At 43.1% G+C, this 16,816-nt stretch overlaps 1 protein-coding gene across 5 annotated transcripts in view; it reads right to left on the bottom strand.

The window, feature by feature from the left end:
• TNS3 (tensin 3) overlaps positions 1-16,816 on the bottom strand; it is a 232,374-nt gene that overhangs the window by 178,249 nt on the left and 37,309 nt on the right. Inside the window, exon 1 of one of the 5 annotated variants that reach the window (XM_033053282.1) lies at positions 16,165-16,183. The exons of 3 other annotated variants lie outside the window; for them this stretch is intronic. The gene's annotated coding sequence lies outside the window, so the exon portion shown is untranslated. Of the gene's footprint in view, positions 1-15,452; positions 15,664-16,164; positions 16,184-16,816 lie in introns of those variants that run through there. One more of the 5 variants, XM_033053277.1, reaches the window with a different exon arrangement.

Genomic DNA, 16,816 nt, shown 5'->3' with positions numbered 1-16,816 from the left:
AAAAAACTATGCACTTTACATTTCTAAATAGCTATCCTTGCTATTTCTCTGGCACTAAAATCAGGGTATCTTATCACAGTAAGAAAAACTCACCAAAACACATGCTTAACTTGATTTTCATTATCCTTTTCAAAGGCCCAAAGAACACACTTGAAACACAAACTTCTTCCTTCTACGAATCACAAAGCTCCACTAGTCCTTACTCATCAAATGTTCTCCAATCTCATCAGTATCACTTCACCAGGGATCTTCGGTTTCAACTTACATCTATAGCACCAAGGGTACTTTCATATTGACACACTGGAAAAGTACTCTGCTTTTTTAATCTTTTCTCAGAAAAGAAGTTTTCTCTAAAGCCCTCATAATTTCTTCTTTATCATAGGTTACATTTCTTTTCTTGCACTTTCAGAGGGTTTCATTCATTATCAGAGCAGTTACTACTCTTTCTGCCCCACAGGAAAAAAAAAAAAAAAAAAAAAAAACAGAATGCACTTCTAGAATAGATTCTTCAAATAATTTTCTAGATCACAGCAATTTACAAAAGCAATAATCCCATTATACACTCACCAAAATCTGAAATTTCATGGAAATTTGTAGCAAAAAAAAAATGCGAGACCACAGAATGCTCATTTAAAAAGCTTACTTTTAACATCAAATTATTCCAGTAACATTTTCATTATTACAGAGCATATCATCTCTGTAGTGTATCAATACTGCTGTTGAAATCAACTAAAACGTCTGAAGCATCTTTATTGCCTGGACATGTCTGTTTGTAGGCCTGTTGACAAGGCAGGTCTGCAGGTTGGTATTTTTATAAATGTTGAGAAGGGAAAGCACAAATACTGTTTTGTCAAAACCTGAGATGTGTCTGCGATCATCTATTAATGAAGAAGAGGTAATCTCTCAAAAAAAAAAGCTAGAAAGTCTCAGTCCAGCCAAAAGTGTTAGCAGGTCTTCAATATTCAATAGATTTCACCCAAAAAACCAGATGGTTAGAGGTTTTACTCTTTCCAAATATTTTTATCTGGCAAAGTAAACTCCTTAGCAAGCAGCAAGGCATTTGACAAAATCAAGCAACTAAGAGCAAGCAGTGATTCTGCAGTACTGGGAAAACACGACCTGCATGTGTACAATTAGCTACTCAAGATTTGTATGTTGACCTTTTAGAATAATGTGACTTTCTTCGTATAATGCAGTTCAGGGCAGGAAAATTTGTAAAATTTTTCAGCTGTCACTGCTACATCAACATAGGCCCTGTCCTGTCCTTTCCTTTACAGCAAAAGTAAAGAACTGCCAAACAAAAGCTCACTTTTGTACAAACACATATAAGCATACAGCACAAACTACAGTCAGAATACATTGTTTCTCCCAAGCAAGAGTGCATATAAGAGAAAGGGGAAAAGAGAGAACAGCCTCTTCATAATATTCTTTCAGCAAAGATTTATAATGCCTTAATGTTGCCAAACAAACCTGATACTAACAGCCAAAGAGAGTCTAGTGACTATGTGCTTGTTTTGTCTGTTAATTTTCACTACACACAAGATTGTAAGGCAGTAAAATTTTTTATAAGTTGCAACCCTCAGCAGCAGAGAAACCACAAGGAATGCACAGATGTGATTACCTTCTTCCAAGTTAAAAGCATTACTTCAGAAACATCAGCATATAAAATATGTTGAGCCACTGATGAATGAACATACCTCAGTTTGCCCACAAGCCAGTTCTCCAGATGAACTGTTGTGAGTCTGTTTTAAATAAAGGGTTGCTTTAATTAGTGAAATATTACTAACTGACAGGGCAAATTCCAAAAATATTTCACTAGAATTAGAAACCTTTTTCCCCTCACTATAACAGTTTTTAAATAGCACTTAACCCCTACACAGCCACATAGGTATTGTCTAAGTATATCCATTTCTCCTCTGTAAATCAAAAAAGCAGTTAAGTGAGAAATAAAAATGTTTACCAAAACATCTGAAAAAGCTTCCCAATATTATTACCTGAGATGAAGGCAATATTTCATTTCAGACCTGTATCAGATCCCACTAGGCCTGAATTTTTTTACAGAGGGCAGAAGGAAGGGTGGAGGCACAGGGGAAAACACACAAAGGAAAGTAAAATGCCAGACAGCTGTTCAAACCAGTTTTCAGTTCAGCTTAAGTTCAATTCACAGCCTGTTATTACACTGACTGCAACTGTCACCTTCCCTCACCTGCAATTAATTGTCCACCTTTTTGCTTTCCAATTATTCTTTTTACCACCTTGAGCAACCTAATACACCACAGTTCATGTGCACCTGAGACTCCAACCTGCTCCCATAACGTCCTCCGTACAGTCACAAGCATACATGATAGCAATTTGAACTCTGGAAATCAAAATTTACTGCTGAAAGAACAGGTAGTAAGACATCAATACCAGAGCAGATATTTTTAAACAAGGAAATATCATTTTGCAAGCAAATAAAGGATGAAGTGTTTTTCTTAGAACAAGTGATAAAATTCTTTAAAGTTAAGCCAAACCAATTCAAATTTAGTAACCTGAACTACCGTATTCTATTCGCTCAACCATTAACAAAATAATCTTTTCCATGTAAAACATGCACATATACATAATCTATTACTTGTATAGCTCCTGGACCACAACATATAGATGCCCTTTTTGCTCCTACTGCTTGCAGGTGCTGCGAGTACAGATATCTTCAGACTAAATTATATGTCTTGTCCTAGCAACACTTTGCAGAAAATTTATTACCTTTCTATTACACTGACTCTGGAAAGATGGCTGTGTTTAACTGTCTCTCTGTGACTGAATGTGCTTTGTGAAAAGGAGAGAACCTCTTATAGACTTCTTGGCTTATGTGAAGTACCCACCAAACACCAGGCTGCCTGAACTGAGATTAACATTTCATTCATGTAACTCAGTGTTCCAGTGAGCTCAGTCTCAGGAAAGCAAGATGATCCTACAAGGTCATCCCAGCGAAAATTTCTAGCAGAATCAGATGACCTGGAATTCAGACTTACAGTTGTCCAACCCATGCCATCATTTCCAAGCATTCCAGTCAGTATAAATTTGTACAGAATAATTTGCTGCAATGCCTACTTGCATCATGACCTATGCTAAGAATTCCTCTTCACCACTGACTGACCTATCTAAATCTAGAAGAAAATACTTCCGCAGAGATGGCAACAAACAATTATCCTCCAAGTTCTCCCAAAGGTTCTCATGTAATAAGTGCCAATATCTAACACAGTCCTTAAAAAAAAAAAATCATTTTTACAGGTATTGCACAGTTAATTTTCTTTGACACACTCAACTTGCTTTAGTCATCAGCTTCTTTTCTTAAGGAGACATTTGTTAAGAAAACAATTCAATTACAAGAAACCACTTACTGCTCCTGAAAAACGGTAGCAGATTGCAGAATTGCCAATTCAATTTTTTTTAATACTACTATATTACTCAAGATCTCTCAAACACAAAAAAAACCACCCCATGCTTTATTCAGTTTACAGTAATTTCATGACTATAAGGCGCACCCTTTTGACTAAAATTTTCCCCTGAACCCGGAAGTGCGCCTTATAGTCCGGTGCGCCATATATGATCTACAAAGTTTGGAAATTTGCCTACCCGGAAGTGAGAGCTGCGAGCCGCGTGGGGTACCGGCAGGGCCACGGTTGCCAGGTGGAGGTGGGGCTGTGCCCCAGCAGGCATAGCCCGGCCCCGTGCAGGTGGGGAGGAGCCCCGGAAGGCTTGCCCCCGCCTCGTGGAGGCAGGGAGGAGCCCCGGCAGGCTTGCCCTGGCCCCAGGGAGGGGAGACGAAGGAGCGAGCAGCAGAGCCCGGCCCCAGGGAGGGGGCACGGAGGGGCAGGCGGCAGAGCCCGGCCCCATGCAGGCGGAGAGGAGCCCTGGAAGGCATGCCCCGGCCCTGTGGAAGCAGGGAGGAGCCCCAGCAGGCTTGTCCCAGCCCCGTGGAGGAGACACGGAGGGGCGGCAGGCATAGCCTGGCCCCGGGGAGGCAGCACGGAGGGACAGCGGGCACGCCCCAGCCCCGCCGGGTACAGGCAGGCCTGGGGGCCTGTGGCGCCCCTCCTGCTGGGTACAGGTGGGCCCGGGGGCCAATGGCTGCCGGGTTGAGGCAGAGCCTCGGCCAGCAACCCTGCGGGCGGAGCTGGGGGTGGAGCCTCGCTGCAAAAAAAAACATGCGCCTTATAGTCCAGTGCACCTTATATGATCTACAAAGTTGCAAATTTTGCCGACTCTCGGGGGGTGTGCCTTATAGTCTGGTGTGCCTTATGCTCGTGAAATTACTGTACTCAAATTTAACCTCAAATACACAATCCCCACATAGCAGAGGCCCAGCTACCAGCAGGTGACAGTCACAGTGAGTTCAGGAGATTTCAACTGCCCCTAGTTTCTTTTAAAAAAACAGGGTGGTTGAGTGCTTGATATTCTTTCCTCAGGACCACAACGCACAATGAGCCACAAACTACAAATGCATCAAGGTAAGTCCTCTAATCAAAGCTGGACATTTTTTCATCCTAGAACACGGCCTTTGTCAAACACATTTCTGAACAAAATTCTGCGAGATCTTCAAATGATCAAAGAGTGATCTCAATCCAAAGAAAACTCCTAAAATCTTTAGATGTAGAAGCAACACCAGGGGAAATTACACTAAAAATATATATATATATAAGTTTATGCCAGGACCATGACTCATATTCTGCTAGCTTCTATCTTAATAAGAAATAAATATCCTCAGAGAGACAAAAAGTTCCAAATGACACATGTGCACATAGAAAACTTTTACAAAATGCCTTCTGAGGTGGGGAAAAGGCAGGGGATTAAATCAGTCTGTAATCCGACCAGTGCTATTCCACCTGCAGGATAAGCACCCAAGCAGAATTCCGAGAAAATACAGTGCAAAGAAAATCATCATTCTTTTGGAAAATCTTGACTTAAAAGAGCAACTTGAGAGGAGGCAGGGCAGTACAAGTTCAACAGAGAACAAGCTTATCGGTCTTTAAGATGTTTGGTTGAGAAGCAGAGCATAAAATTTGCTATCACCAACCCCTTGTCTATTTTTAGGTCACTTAAATGTACATGATCCCTTCTACTCACATTTAAGAGGTCTGAAGTTGAAATAAACAAGAAAAATGTGTTCATGAGAATTAATTATTGTGGATTGTCAATAAATCAAATTTTCCTAAAGTCATTAAAGTTTCTATACAGTAACCAAGTACTACAGACAACCATAACATTATACAGAGACACAGAGGAGGCTTGGAGTGCTACTGAGCAATTTTACTTCCCTCATCCTGCAGAATACATGATGCCATTCTGGACAATTAGTGTCAATTTCTTCAAGAGTTGTAGCTTAGGAGCTGTGCAGCCCTGCTTCCCATCTACATTCTTCTCACATTCCCTCTATCTAGTCCGGAGCTCCGTGTCAGCAGACAGAGAAATGTCTTCCTGCAGGCAAGAATGAACAATCTCTCCCCAATTACAGAGTCATGTGTGGGCTATAAGCGTTTTCCAAACATAAAAGGAAGGCGAGAATTTGCTATCCCTATATTAGCAAGCTAAAACAAGCCAACCTGCAGATGGAAAGGATCAAAGTATCTAAGTCACCTCAAAATTAATCCCCTTCAGGAATGTTCACCACCTCCCATCCACACATATATATCCCTCCAGTCCCTCCCAGAGCAAAAAGTCAAAATGTTTGAAATTAGAATGATTACCCAGGACACTGTCGTGGTTTGACACTGGCCAAACGCCAGGCACCCATGAAAGCTGCTCACTCACCCTCCTCTGCTACAGATGGGCAGAGGAGAGAAAAAAAAATAACAAAGGATTCATGAGCTGAGATAAGGAGTAGGAAAAGACACTCCAAGAGCAAAACAGGCTCAACTTATAGGTACAAAGTAAATTTATTACTAACAAAATCAGAGGAGGATAATGAAAAGCAAAATAAGCCCTTAAACCCACTCTTTTCCCCCTCGATTCCTCCCTCCTTCCCACTGATAGCGCATGGAGACAGGGGCAGGGATTTTGGTCAGTTCACCACACGAGATTTTGTTTCACTGCTCAGGGAGAGGAGTCCTTCCCCTGTGAGACCATGGGGTCCCTTCCCACAGGGCACAGTTCACTGTGAACTTCTCCAGCACGGCTCCAATCTCACAAGCAGCAGTCCTCCCAAAACCACTGCAGCACGAGTCCCTCCCACAGGCAGACAGTCCTCCCAAAACTGCTGCAGTGTGGGTCACTCTTCCATGAGGCAGTCCTCCAAGGACAGGCTGCTCCAGCCTGCAAGCAGGGACACCCTCTCTCTCCACTGGGTCTCCCACTGGATCACAGCCTCCTCCAGGCATCCAGCTGCTCCAGCATGAGCACCTCCCCCATGGGCTGTGGGTGGATCTCTGCATCCCCCCATGGATCCCCATGGGCTGTGGGTGGATCTCTGCATCCCCCATGGATCCCCATGGGCTGTGGGTGGATCTCTGCATCCCCCATGGATCCCCATGGGCTGCAGGGGCACAGCTGTTTCACTATGGTCATCACCAAGGCCTGCAGAGGAATCTCAGCTCTGGTACCTGGAGCACCTCCTGCCCCTCCTTCTGCACTGACCTTGGTGTCTCCATGTTTCCTTCACATGTTCTCACCTCCTCCTCTTCTGGATAGAAAAACACTGGTGTCTCAACTTTGTTTTGATTTTCTTCTTAAATATGGTATCACAGAGGTGTTACCATCATCTCCAACTGGCCCAGTTTTGGCCAGCAGCATGTCCATCTTCAGACCCATCAGGGATTGGCTCTGCTGGACATGATGGAAACTTCTGGCAGCTTCTCACAGAAGCCACCTCTGTGACCTCCCACTACCAAAAACCAGGCCATGCACAACCAACACAATTTTACTCACATTTCAGTCCAGCTCAGCCTAACCACATTTTCTGCATTAAGCAGAATAACTGTTTTCACAAAATGTCATACCTGCAGTAGACACAGTCTCACTTTAAAGCACACAGATAAAGGCACTAACCAGAACAACTGAGTCTTTATATGAATTGTTAATTCATTGAACTAGGGGCTGCCTTCTTCACAAATGAGCACAAGCCATCAGAAAATAATTCTCAAAGATTTTTCTGATTATCAGTTTCTTCTAGCAACACGTAATCACGCAACACGTGATCATTGACCATTTTGAATCTATTGTCTTAACCTAGACTAGAATCAAAGTTTCAGTCCTGGTTTTCCACCAAAGTATTGTTCTGTATTTGCACATTCAAAACATCACTGCTGAACACAGCCACTCTTTCCCAATTAGTCCCCAAATCCTCTTTCTTGGTAAGTGGTATACCATCTCCTGCAAGCCATAATGAAAGCTGGAGTGCCTCATTAACTAGTCTCCAGTTTTCACGAAAGGTCAGTTTGTTGACACACTTTATGACCCGAACATACAAAGAGAACAGCTATTCTCTTTTTAGGGCAGAATGAGCAACTGCATTTCAAAACAAAATAGAGTAACAGCATGTATACACACAGGGAACAGTCAAACAGTCAATGACATAGAATTAAAAAGTTAAAACTGCAATTTTTAAAAATTTGCTTTCTTCGAAATACCTTTGCACAGCAGAAAGAGCAAGTATTAAACTAAAGATATCCCCAGAACAAGCTAAAAGATTTTGACGTGCTACTTTTGCACTTCCTGGGGAATGGAGTTTTAACTGGCTTCTGGCATAACTCCTCTAGAGGTTCATTTCCTAGATGGAACTATAAATCCCATGATGCACTTTATCAATGTTAACAATAAAGCTATTGTGCTTCAGCAAAGCTACTCCTTGGAGAAAAGTCCAGTGCTTACCAAGGCTGGGAATGGGGGGAGGGGGAGAAAATATCACAAATTAAGCACATTCCAGAAAGCAGCACAGAAGTAAAAGCAAAGTATTAGACTGAAAATGTAGAATATTTAAGCTGCAAAAGGCAAGAACTCTGTGGAAGAATTTTAAAGTGTGAAGACAGCGCTAAGCCTATTTCCTCCTCTGCCCCATCATTAAGCATCTTGAAACACGTATGTATTTTCATACAGACAGACAAATATTAACATAAGATTCAAGCTTACACATTTAAATATACTTTTGAAAGGCAGGCCAGCAAAGGAGTGGCAAGGCAGCACCAAAATATTTTACATAACCACAGTATATAGGACACAGAAAGAAATTAGACAAGAATATCAGCTTCCATAAAACACTGCAGAACACAAAAAGCTCTCAAAATAACACAGAACAGCTGGAATCAACTGCAGTAAGGCCACTGCTGAATACCTGCTGAAAGGGAACACCTGCAAGACTACAAAAAGCACAAAACATGTATCTCCTTTGAAAACAACTACAGAATTGTCAGTCATTTCTTCCCACAGTCATAAAGAAAGTATGTAGACTTGCCCATATTTATCTGCTATATTTTACTTATGGATTGAAGATGTACTTCTAAAATGTGCACATTGCTGATACTTGAAAGTTTTTATTTCAACAAACCATACTCAAAGAGCAAGTGCAGCTATAATAGAATAGCAGGGGGGTTTTAGATGCTTATAACCTTAGAGATCAAAAAAATCCAATATTGGGGCTAGACCAGATAAAACAGAAATTTTAAGAAACAGGAAAATAACAATCTCAGTGGTACAACTAAAATCTATTAATCTAAACATCTATTACAGCAATTTCACACGTATAAGGCACACCATTTTGACTAAAATTTTGGTCCGAACCCCAAAGTGCGCCTTATACCCCGGAGTGCCTTATGTATAGACAAAGTTTGGAAATTTGCCAACCAGAAGGCAACCCAAGGCAGGGGGGCTGCGGGGCAGTGCAGCGGTACAGCGGGCCATGCCATGGGAGCCGAACCGCACCAGCCAGCACCAGGGGCGGGCAGGAGTGCCGGGGCCCGCAGCATGGGGAGGGCACCTGGGGCTGTGTTTAAAAGCTACACCAATTTGTGAAAAGTGTTTGCAAATTGAGCACCTGCCCGTAAACCCCGCAATCGCACAATTCCGTTACTAATTCGTTACTTTGTTGCACGCGGATCCTCACTGCAAAAAAAAAGTGTGCCTTATACTCCGATGCACCTTATACTCGTGAAATTACTGTACTTAAAATCCAGTCAACTACTAAAAAAACCCTACATTTTCCCCCAGAGTTTGATGTTAAACACCCTACCCTATTGAATTTACCACTGGAAATGCCAGGTTTCCCAGAACCTGCAGTAACAGATTGTACTTTACTTTTCATCTTCCAAATCAAATCCATCTCAACTGAAAACAAAAATAGTCCAAGAGACTGAGCGTGGCTGATAACTGCAAGAATAATTGAATGACCGCAAAAAAAGATAGCATGCCCCAAGAATGACATATTTCTGACTTAGTGAAATACTTTGTGATCTTAAAGGAAGTGTTTTCAGAGGTTTTTCAAGCAATAAATTGTTTACATACTAAAATCAACAGCAATTAATTAAACCATAGACCTAGATTCTCATTTCTTGACCACTACAACAGTCTATGTGTTTATTAGCTATCATCAGGAAGCTGCAGCTACAGTTTCTCCACGTATACATAATAAATTTTAAAGTGGCAAAATCGCCCATCACCTGGCAGATGTACAATATCAACAATTTGTTAAAAATTACATTTCAATTGCAAACACTACAGAAAAGTTCAGATCTACCAGGTAAACAAAACCTAGCACATATTTTCAGAAAGTCAGATGCTCCCAGAAACACACGATGCTCACAAAGATATTCTTTATATCTACTATTTCCAGGACACTGACTATTAGAAAAGTATCCTGTACCAAGTCACTATCACCCATTCATCAAAAGTTTGCATGTGCAAAAGCTGTATTTCCATGACTGCCTCATTTACAATTAGGGGGAAAGTCACACCAGGCTGTGGAACACAAATCATGTCTCCTTCTTCACTAGCTCCATGAGAGGTAGAAAACAAGGATGCTCACGATGTGGTACAGAACCTAACATTGCTAAAGCTAGGTCCATCCAGCTCTGGAAGAAACCTCCAATGGAGTAATCCACTAGCTTGTAGTTGGTATGAAACAGCCAGGAATTCATGACCTGAGCACATCTGTCTCCCTATTACAGCAACTGCACTTCATACTAAAGCACTGAAGCAGGAAGGTGATACTCTGCATGTACAGCATACAAAGAGACAAGACTGGAAGACCTCTAAGCCAATATACTATCCTCTGATGTGGAAGGCTCACCTTCAAGCTCCTCCTCTACCTTTTCTTCCAGTCTGCAGATGAGCACCCCAAACAAAGTGCTGTGGTATCTACCTTGGTTCTCTGAAGAGTGGATTATTTACCACAATGGTCTAGTCTCAGATACCAACACCAGTTTTACCCCCCTTCTTCACAGTGGGTTGCCCTCAATTCCCCCATATGTTGCCAAACTACCAACTCCTCTAACAGCAGCAAGCTATCTCTGCTAACCACAGCCACAGCCCTGAAATAGGAAAAAACCTCAGTACGTCAGAGGATTGAGCTACTGACACTATTGCTGCCAGAAGACTGGAGAAGGAGGACACAGCCACTTCTACAAGGACAAGAAGCAACAGCAGCATCCTGATGCTTGACTAGCAGCAGGAAAAAAGGTGGAGAATGCAGAACACAGCTCTCTGGGCCCTCCTCATCCCTTCCAGAGAATAGGTGGGAAGCCAGATGGAAGTGTCCTCTGGGTCCTTTTCAATTGCAGCAACTTGCTGAATCACTAAAAGAAGATATATGGAAACCTAAATGCACAAGAGGCCCAAAACGCAGTAACCAAGATGAATAAGGATTATTAGGACACAAAAATGTCCTATTTTGGCAACCAAGAAGCCTTGCAAAAACCTGAAGTTTTTGTCTGCCAAAAGATAACAGGTGCAATATGCTTTATATGGCACAAACAAATGCTGATAGAGAAAATATTTCAGCAGAGACTCTGGTATCCAACAAGGCAGTATTACATAAATATAAATATCCCTCATCAAATTACACACTAGTGATTTCTTTTTACCTTATCTCCTCAAAAATTTTTAGTAGTACTAGCTGCAGAAAAAGAACAAGTACAGAAAGACCTATGGAAGAAGGAAGGCTACCTATTTTATTTCAACTAAAAAGAAAGCTGTAAATGCAGTTCTTCTATTGATCAATGATAATAATATGCTTACAAAGCATAGAGTCTGAGAAATGGTATGCAAAGTACACAAGGTAGTGTGGTACATTGAAAATATTATATACAGTCTAATGTTCATTCTTCCTTGTATTGAAAAGAGCTCAAACTCACACCACAGGATTCCAGAGTTTCCCCCACTAAAATTATCTCCTTCAAGAAAAACCATAATACAGCATTTTAATTGAAAGTAAAATCGTCTGTCTTCAATCACCTTTTCACTCTATCCGCAAGCATATAGATTTGATCAAATGGGGAGGGAAAAAATGGCCTCTATGTTGCTTTTTGAGTTAAGGCTTAAAAGATATCATCAAAGTTTTGGTTTTTTTCAGAAAATCAATGAAAGACAAAGTTCTATTTAAAAAGCTAAGCTCTAGAGGTTTCTCCCAAACATATAAAGCTAATAGATTGTTCTCCAAACACCACCATTCTTTTTCTTATTCCCCAAATCACAAATAAATACACTCCTAAATGAATTCACATCCTCCTTCTGCCATCCCCAAAGCTAAGAGAGTCTATGCAGTTCATGGAACTACACAGACATCTTCCCATCCTCTGTCTGAGGCTGTCTAGTTTCCTCAGATCATTTTCAGTGGATGCACACAAAGCAGGCTGCATCAACACATCTGTCCATTAGATTGCCGCATCAATCTGCCACCTTATGCCTCAAGCAATTCATTATCTCAATTTTGTTATCACACAGGTCTGTACCTGCAGGGTAATTAGATAGTAGCATGGTGGGGTAGGCAAGATGAGAGAGGGACTAGTGAGCAAAAGAAAAAACAAAGGTGGACACCTAATCCCTTTGAGGCAAGATAAGGTAAATTTCCTATCACTGGCAGATCACTACAACAGACCCTGCAGACTATGAAAATTCTGGCTAAATATATCAAGCACAGAAAAACTATGCTCTTTTCTAGAAGTTAACAAGTCCTGAGTATGCAAATCCAGTTATCTTCTTCAGCTGTGAAAAAAAATAGCAACTTTAAAAGCACAGTTAGATTGTGAAATACATCAATACAGAAGACAATACAGAAGACTACCAAATCAAGTGGGATATAAGGGTGAGGGGGCACTTAGATGCATTAAGTGTATTACCACTATCTCTGCAGACTCCTTCACACTACCACCAAGACAAGAAAGCCTCAGACTCCCATTTATCACAAACAGCAGCCTCCTCTATCCCTAGGTGTAAAATATCATATTGCAGGCTAATTTTCTGAAACTCAGTTTTTATTCATCATCAAATGGCAGGCTTCACTTTGGGGACACTGGCCTAGCAAAACCTTTAATAGCTTTGACATTTCCCAGATGTTTGTTTTCCCTACCCCTCACTAAAATAATTTGATGCCAAACACCTGCAAATACTTACACAGGAATCCCTGTTACAGGCCTGCTGTGTCAGAAATAACTAAGCAGGAATTAAACTTAACTTTCAGAGAAGCTATCCAGTCATCTGGTTTGTTTTTCACCTTCTGCCCACAAAGGTACTAAGACCAGGAGAAACAACAGAACAAAAAAATCCAAAATCCAGCCCAACACACACACCCCAAAAAAAAAAAAAAAAAAAATTAAAAAAAAAAGAGCTGAATCATTCATTCCCTGTCTCCCATCCCTCCCATCACACCTCTTCCTTCACAGATGGAAAGTCTCCATCAAGAGCTATAAGAGCTATTTTCCAGAGACTCTAGAGCAATAGCTCAGGTGTGTAGGTGACACATAGACTCTCGTTATGATATGGTAATTTCTGGTTGCTTTCAGTCCTGTATTTGAGCTCTCTGCATGGAAGCACAGAAACTAAGGTTAACTCGACCTGCAAAGAGTCTTCTTTCCTAGGCTTCACTTCCTTGTTGCTGGTCAGGTTTAGCCTATGGATCCACACTAGTGCTCACCAGGAATAAAACTGAACTGTAAGCCCAAAAATTAAATGCTAACAAATTATTATGTTTCTATAGTATTTTTGACTGACTTCTGAAATAATTTCTTTACATTGGTTTTCCTTCATTACACCTGTTATGCAATTTCAGAACTGCTCTATTTTAGTTACCATTTCTCTTTTTGTTAAAGAATATATTTAGGAGACACATAGGTAATTATACTAACATGGTTTTACCTAAATAAGTGCCACTCATCTCTCAAAAATACCAACCCATTCTCTGTCATATTATGGTCACTTCCAGAGAAGGAAAGTCAGACAGAAGACATTGAGACACTCCTCATCATCTTTTTCTAATGCAAAAGAAACTGCTGTATTTTTCCAATATTCTATTACTGTATCTCTATCTCAGTGGTATCTTCTGATCTGCTAGCCATAGAACTTATAGTCAAAGAAGCAGATAAGCCTGAGGAATGGACTCACGGGCCAGCCTGCAAGCAGCCCAGAGAGAGAAAGAAAAAGATCCCTGTTGTGGGTTCTGTGTTCCAGATATAAATATTTTATGAATGACCAGAAAACAAGAGCAGGCCAAAGAAGGTAATGCCAATGGTGATGATATCCCAAAATATCACAGCTGTTTTAGGAAAACAAAGTGAGACCTGCAGAAAGGTACTTTGGATTAAATCAGAGATTGCAAGGAACACTGATTAAACTACTTCTGGCCACTGCCTTATCTAAATAACCATTCCCTGGGGCACATACACAATCTAACCTGAAATAGAATGTTTTAACTTAACTCACAGAAAACTCTTGGCAATGCAGCACTGATTCAGGAGCACACATACTTCCCACAAATTATATGACTAATTAAACCTTCCAATAAGCATTAGCTATTAGAAGTAATCAATTAAATTACACCAAAAAAAAAGCACCAAATCTGGCTATGTAGGATGAAAAACCCACTACCTTCAATACTTCAAAGGCTCTTTCTCACAGCTTCAACCTCATCAAAAATCCCAATAGTTTAAGCAAAAGTCTTGCTTAGCCTAGACTAAGTGTAGCAGCTTCTTTTAAAAATCAGCCAGCTTAATACATCTATAATCAATTGAAGCTGAGCAGCACACAAAATTTCCTATCAAACATCACATAAAATAGTCCCAAAGCCCCTATAGCTCTTGCTACTGTTTCATTTCATACCTAGTAGAAAGCGAACACTGCAATTACAAATGCAATGACTACCACCAGGCACTTCTCAGCATTAAGGAAAAAAAAATAAAATAAAAAAACCACACACTGTTAAACATAAAAACAGCATTCCAAAATTAAAAAATTCGAGTTACAGAAAATACTGTAGTTCTCACCTAATTCTAGGCTTGGAAATGTGACTCTTGGTTAAGGTGCAACTCCTTAACTTTCATGAGACCACCCGACATGGAGGATCACAGCTGTGGAGCCTGAGCCATCCAGCCTGCGCTACTGACCAGCACCAATGCCAAAAGCTGTTTAAGACCTGGACGTTTGTCAGGAAACACACAAAAGCCCTGAATCTCGAACCTCAGGAAGGATCATTTATCAAAAAAAGGCACCAGAGAGCTTCAAGCAAGTGAAAGTTTTAGCCAGGGATGGCAAGACACTGCCAACAGTTCAGAAAAGCTGAGCATGGGGAGAGATCTGGGTGGGTACCAAAGACAACACCATTTATCACACACACCAACAGATGTGCTGCAGTGGTCCAGGGCAACGTCAGCAAGGGCTGTCTGCTGGCGGCGAACCCAGGAGCACAAGCCGGGGCAGGGACTCCGTGCTGGCGGACGCACCTCAGCCCCAGACCGGGGGTCCTCCTGCCTGACAAACCCACAGGCTGAAGTAACTTTCAAAGAGAGAAGCAAGTGCCTGGCCACTAAGTAGCCCAGCACGGAGAGAGCCAGCGCGGCTGCAGAGACACGGGAGCGCCTTCCCGCCGCTCGGCCGGAGCCTCTCGCGGCTGGCACGGCCTCAGCCCCGGCGCCATCCCGCCTTCCCTGCGGCGCCGCTCCGCCACCTCTGCCCTCCCGCTAGCACGAGCTCGCCCAACGCTGTCCCGGTGCACGGCGCTCCCGATCCCTCTGGACTGCCCGAGCTCCCGCTCGGCCCCACCACCGGGAGCTGCTCCCTTCCCACCCCAACACGCTCCGGGGCGCCCGGCAGCGGCCCCTGTGGGGGCATCTCCTCAGTCCCAGCGCGGCGGCCCCGCCGAAGGGCCTCCCTCCCCTCTGCTGCCCTGTCCGCCGCCGGATCGCCTCCGCTCCGCTCGGAACAAAGCCCCGCGCGCCGCCCTGGCCGGGAGCCTTCTCCTTTTACCGTGGGTCAGGACGGCTGACAAAGTTTACCTCGTCTTCCCGGAGCGGGAGCAGGGATCCCCTTCCCCCAGCGCCGCACACACTTGTTTTTATCTCCTGCGCTCCCTGCGCCGTGAGAAGCCTGCAGCGTCTCGCTGAAGGCTGAGGAGGAGGCGGGGAAGAGGAGCGTGGCGCTGCTCCCGGCTCGGGGCGGGGGTGCGGGGCAGCCCTGCCGGGCCTGGCCTCGCCTCGCCGCCCCTCACCCTGAGGCGGCGACAGCGGCCCCCTGCTCGGACCTGCTACCTGGCGCCATCTCCCCGCGACAGCCCGCCCGCCTCGCTCGGGAGGCTGCTCCGCTTCGGAAGGGGGTGGGGGATCTCCCGGCCGGGAGAGCGCCGCCACCCCTGGAGCCCCGCACGGCTGGGCTTTCCTCCCTGTGCCCCCGTGGCTTCAGTCAAGGCTAGGAGTTGCAGCTCCTGAAACGAGAGGATTTACCTCTCTCCGGGATGGCTCGGCGTGGCTGCCGGCAGAGGAGTGAGGCTAACACCACGAGCGGCCGCAATAAGGAGCCCAAAATCAATTGCGTGCAATTGAGAGTTCTGCACCTGTTAAGTTTCTCAGCACGGCACCAAAGATGCAAAGATGATCCCTAAAATCACTGCTTAGATACTGCCTAAGGGTGTAGATTCCCTGTGTACACATGTTCATGCAAGTACAGTTCTTTATCGCACTGATATTTGTGCTGTTACACACCAAGAATTACCTCTCCCTTGAAGTCGCTCAAGAAAGGGCAGCTCCACACCTGGAGTTCCTGCAGGACACGCACACACGACACTGCTCTCTGTACCTGCTGGTTCACAGCTGCTGCCACTTACATAAGGAGCAACTTCCGTGACATAACACAGCCAAAGAGCAGGGCAGGGAGGACACGCAAGTACTACAGCCTTTTTGCTCCATGTTTCAGAAAGCAGAGGTCTTACCCTAGAGGCAAAAAATGAGAGTTCATGTCATTCCTCTGGTGTGAAATGTCTACCCTAAAGTTACCCTGAAATTTAGCTGGAACAGTTATAACTTAAGGCCATTCCTTGCATATAGATATATATATATATATATATATATAGAGAGAGAGAGAGAGAGAGAGAGAGAGAGTTAATCAAATATTAACTGAAGCAAAAAGGGTTTGCTAACACACACCATGCTATCAGATGGTAACTGATGCCCCTCTTGAGGTGAACGCATATTACTAGTGACAGAGGAAAGGATTTGAATATGCATCTTTTGACTAGGATCTCATCTAAACTGTGTCCTTACTGATGTGACCTCGCTGTAGCTTGTTCCAGAAACAAGCTCATAGAAGTGATAAGCAATAATAAACACCTTATTTTATTACTCTTAGAGGCTGGATTTACAGCCAG

The sequence above is a fragment of the Catharus ustulatus genome, chromosome 1 (genome assembly GCF_009819885.2).
Source record: "Catharus ustulatus isolate bCatUst1 chromosome 1, bCatUst1.pri.v2, whole genome shotgun sequence".
Lineage (NCBI taxonomy): Eukaryota > Metazoa > Chordata > Aves > Passeriformes > Turdidae > Catharus > Catharus ustulatus.
Note: the sequence above shows the minus strand (reverse complement) of the source record. Positions and strands in the feature narration are given on the sequence as shown.